The following is a 5,408-nucleotide window of genomic DNA, read 5'->3' on the forward strand; positions in this document are numbered from 1 at the left end:
GTGTATGTGGCTGGCGCCTTAGCCACTTGAGCCACAGGTGCCGAGCCCTAAAATAAAATCTTAAGGCTCCCTCCCAGGCAGCTGACTGACTTAGTCAAGTGGATCCCTAAAACTACATTGCTAGCTGGGAAAAAGGAGATCAGACATACCTTATCATGTTCCCCTCCCCTTCTTAGAGATGTCCTTTGAGATTCATTAACAGGCCCAAGGCTATGCAAGACATACTTGCAGGTCGTCAATATACACAACCAACCACTTGAGTCTGGGCATGTGTTGGGTAGTTTGTCTCTGATTTACAGATCCTTATCTTAACTCGCGCATTCCTTATCACTAACCCCTGATTTATTATAAAGAGCATAACTCTTTCCGCCAATTGTCAACTAAAGAATCTTGAAATCCACCTATAAACTGTGAGTCCCCACTTTGAGCTGTCACACCTTTTCAGGTCAAACCAATGTATGCCTTCCATGTATTGGTTTGTGACTTCACCTATAATTCCTGTCTCCCTGAAGTATGTAAAATCAAACTGTAACTCCACTACAGCAAGTCCACTTGTTCAAAGCTTCTTGGACTTGGTTATGCTCCTCAAATTTGGCTCAGAATAAACCTTTTTAAATTCTTTTACAGAGTGTGGCTTCTTTTTTGTTGACAACTCTCAAATCTTGTGTTCTCACATTGCAAAATACAATCATCCTTTCTTAATAGTTTGCAAAAGTCTTAACTTGTTCTAGCATTATTTCACAAATTTGAAGTCCAAAGTCCCATCTGAGACTTAAGGCAAGTTCTTTCCAGCTGTGAGCCTGTAAAATAAAAAAAAAGTTATTTACTTCCAAGGTACCATGGTTGTACAGGCATTTGGTAAATATTCCCATTCCAAAAGGCTGAAATTGGGAAAAGAAAGGGGTAACGGGCTCCATGCATCTGAAACCCAGCAGGGTAAACATGGTATCTCAAGGCTTCAAAATCATCTCTGACTCTATGTCCTGCGTCCTGGGCATACTGGTGGCTGGTAGAGGGGTGGGCTCCCAAAGCCTTGAGATTCCCCACTCCCATGGCTCTGCTGGGCATAGCCCATGTGGCTGCACTCATGAGTTGGAGTGGAATGCCATTGGCTTTTCTAGGCTGATATAGCCCACCACCCATGGTTCTCTAATTCTGGCATCTGGAGGGCAGTGGCCCTCCTCTCACAACTCCATTAGGCACTTCCCTAGTAGAGGCTCTCTCTGGTGGCTCTGCTTCTGTGGCAGGCTTCTGCCTGGGCACTCAGGCTTTCTGATATATTCTTTGAAATCGAGGATGAAGCTGCCAAACCTCTAACCACTCTCACATTCTGGGTGCCTGCATATTTAGCACCATATTGAAGCTGCCAAGGTTTACTGTTTATGCCTCCTGGAACAGTGGCCTGAGCAGTACCTGGGGCTGTCTGAACCACAGGCACTCCAGCCAGATTGGTCAGGACTCAGGGAGCAGTGTTCCAAGGTGGCACAGGGCAGTGGTGGCACAGACCATTCTCCCAAAACCACCTGCCCTCCTGGGCCTCTGGGCTATGATGGGAGGGACAGTCTCAAAGACCTTTAAAATGGCTTAGGGACCTTTTCCCAATTGTCTCACCTATTAGCACCTGGATCGCTTTTAGTGATGCTAATCTCTCTAAAAAGTGGGTGCTGGGCGGCGCCTGTGGCTCAAAGGAGTAGGGCACTAGCCCCATATACTGGAGATAGTTTCAAACCCAGCCCCAGCCAAAAACTGCAGAAAAAAAAAAAGCGGTTGCTCCACCATACCCTTAGATTCCTCTCCTGAAAATCTCTTTCCTTTTTCTTTCACATGGCCAGGTTGCAAAATTTCCAGTTTTATACTATGATTCTCTTTGAATTATAAATTCCCTGCCACTCCAATGCTTTGCTGCTCAGGACTTTCTTCCACCAGATATCCTAGTTCATCCTTCCGCAAAGACCTAGGGCACAGACACAATACAGCCAACTTCTGCCACGGCATAAGGGTGACCTTTGCACCAGTTCCCAGTAAGTTCCTTATTTCCACCTGAGCCCTTGTCAGCATGGCCTTTATTATCTATATTTCTATCAACATTTTAGTAACAATCACTTAATAAATCTCTAATCTTAGTTCTAAACTTTCCTTAATTTTTTGGTTTTCTGAATCCTCCACATTTTTCCAGTCACTGCCCCTTACCCAGTTCCAAAGATGTTTACACATTTTTGTAACAGAAGTAAAGTCTGAAAAAGGGCAATGAAATGCTTCGTGAGATTTCTCTTCAAAAACTCTCCCTTTTAGGGGGTGGTGCCTGTGGCTCAAAGGAGTAGGTCGCCGGCCCCATTATGCCGGAGGAGGTGGGTGGTGGGTTCAAACCCAGCCCCGGCCAAAAACTGAAAAAAAAAAAAAACCTCTCCCTTTTTGGGAATTAAAACTTGCATTCCTTCCTGAGGCCAGTGATCAAAGAGGCAGAAAAATGTTCTTTCCTGTTAGTTTTCTATTATCCTAAACCATAGGAGATGGCTCAGCAGAAATCTCCAGACTAGGGTCACAAGGTATTCATTATCAGACATAAGGCCTTCATAATCTAAGACTGAAACCACCTAACTCAAGACCCAAACCACCGGTTATAGTTAAGCAACAGTAGCCTAAAGTCACAACATGTGACTCTGGTCATGTAGACCCAAGCCTAACCACCAACCTGCCCCTTTAAAAAGCCCCATTTTTCTGCTTAAAAGCAGGGTGGTGGTCTTTGGGAGACTAGTCTGATGGCCTCTTCATGTGCTGGAAAAATAAACTCCTCTTTCCTTTTCCTCAAACCATTTGTCCTCATTCATTCTCATTGATTCAGCCTTGGGGACAAGTACTGAATACATTTTCAAGTATTTTTATAGCAAGATCCCACTCCTCAGTACCAATTTTCTGTCTTGGTCTGTTTTTCCTTGCTATAGAAGAATACCTGATACTGGGTAATTTATAAAGAAGAAAGGTTTATGTGGTTTATGATTCTGCTGACTGCAAAACTGGGCATCTGGTGAAAGTCTCAGGCTGCTTCCACTCATGGAAGAAGGCAAAGGGAGAGGGTGGAGTGTGCAGAGACTACATGGTGAGAGAGGAAGCACGAGAAAGAGGAGAGAGTGCTAGGCTCTTTTTAATCAACTAGCTCTTTTTTTTTTCTTTGAGAAAGAAAGAGTCCAGGTAGAGTACTGTGTATATCACAGCTCACAGCAACCTCCAACTCCTGGGCTCAAGCGAGTCTCCTGCCTCAGCCTCCCAAGTAGCTGGGACCACAGGTGCCCGCCACAATGCCTGGCTATTTTTTGGTTGGAGCCGTCATTGTTGTTTTGGCGGGCCCGGGCTGGATTCGAACCCGCCACCTTAGGTGTATGTGGCTGGCGCCTTAGCCACTTGAGCCACAGGCACCAAGCCAATCAACTAGCTCTTGTAGGAACTAATACAGTGATAACTTACTCACTGCCCCCAATTCCTGGGCATGAATCTGGTCATGAACGGTCCACTCCCATGACCCAAACACCTCGCATTAGGCTTCACTTCCAGCACTGGGGATCGAATTTCAACACGAGATTTTGAAGGGACAAATATCCAAAATAGATACCTAGTTTGTTATATATATAGAAAAATAGCTTGCATCTCAGAAGCTAGAAAATACTCTTCTCTCAATCCAATTTTTTTGAATATAGAGTTAGTAATATAGATAGATTTATCTGAGTAAGATTTAAGTAGAGATAGTAGGATAAAGCCAGAATAACTGTTGGAAGCAGAAAGCTTAAAACCTATTCTCAAATGTCTTAATTTTTTTTATTTCTTATAGCATAACTGTGCACATTAATGCAATCATGGGGTACAGTGTGGTGTTTTCATATATATTTTGAAATACTCTCATCAAACTGGTTATCGTAACCTTCATGTCATTTTCTTAGTTATTGAGTTAAGACATTCATACTCTGCTTTTAGAAAGATTCACTTGTACCCTTGTAAGATGAATCATAGAGGTGATCCCTCCAATCACCCTCCCTCCCCCCCATCCACCCCCCTTACCTCCCCTCTCCCACTCCTTTCCCATATTCTAAGGCTATAATTAGGTTATGACATTCCTATAAAAGCTATGAATTAGTTTCAAAATAGGGCTGTGTACATTGTATATTTTTTCTTCCATTCTTGAGATATTTTGCTAAGAAGAACATTTTCCAATTCCATCCATGTAAACATGAAGGAGGTAAAGTCTCCATCCTTCTTTAGGGCTGCATAGTATTCCGTGGTGTACATGTACCACAATTTATTGATCCATTCGTGGGTCAGTGGGCATTTGGGCTTCTTCCATGACCTAGCAATTATGAATTGGGCTGCAATAAACATTCTGATACAAATATCTTTGTTGTAATTCAATTTTTGGTCTCCTGGATATATACCTAATAAAGGAATTGCAGGATCAAATGGCAGGTCTATTTTTAGTTCTCTCAGTGTTCTCCAGATGTCTTTCCAAAAGGAACGAATTAATTTGCATTCCCACCAGCAGTGTAGGAGTGTTCCCTTTTCTCCACATCCATGCCAGCATCTCTGGTTTGGGGATTTTGTGATATGGGCTAATCTTGCTGGGGTTAGGTGGTACCTCAAAGTAGTTTTAAATGTCTTAATTTTTATTGAAATAATGAGTTTGTAGCATAGATAAATAATGGCAATTATGTGAGGTGTCTTGTTACTTAGAGAAGAATGAATAGTTGAAATTAGGAGCTGAAATGAAGGTTTTTCTGGACCTAATTTTTTTTGTTGGATTAATGAATAGTACTTAAGTAACATTTTTACAGGCAAACAATATGTGTCTCAGGTAATTAATTAAATAAAGAATATCAGAATATGTAGTTGAAGTCATGAATTGGAAAACATCTTTATCAATAAACTTATTTTATATGTTGAAATAATTCATGAATTTTAGAGATGACTAATGATACCTACTTAAATAATTGACAGAAGATATTTAGAGATAACCAAAAATACTTATTGAAGTCAAAAAGTTATAAAAGACATTATTTTTTTTTTTTTGAGACAGAGTCTCACTATGTCACCCTTGGTAGAGTGCCATGGCATCATAGTTCACAGCAACTTCAAACTCTTAGGCTTAAGCAATTCTCTTGCCTCAGCCTCCCAAGTAGCTGGGACTACAGGCGCGCATACAATGCCTGGCTATTTTTTGGTTGTAGTTGTTATTGTTGTTTGGCAAACCCAGGCTGTGTTCAAACCCACCAGCCTTGGTGTATAAAAAATTTTCTTTTTTAGAGACAGTGTTTCACTTTGTTGCCCTCGGTAGAGTGCTGTGGCATCACAGCTCACAGCAACCTCCAGCTTTTGGGCTTAGGTGATTCTCTTGCCTCAGCCTCATGAATAGCTGGGACTACAGG

The sequence above is a fragment of the Otolemur garnettii genome, unplaced genomic scaffold, assembly GCF_000181295.1.
Source record: "Otolemur garnettii isolate 467f Iridium unplaced genomic scaffold, OtoGar3 scaffold00110, whole genome shotgun sequence".
Classification (NCBI taxonomy): domain Eukaryota; kingdom Metazoa; phylum Chordata; class Mammalia; order Primates; family Galagidae; genus Otolemur; species Otolemur garnettii.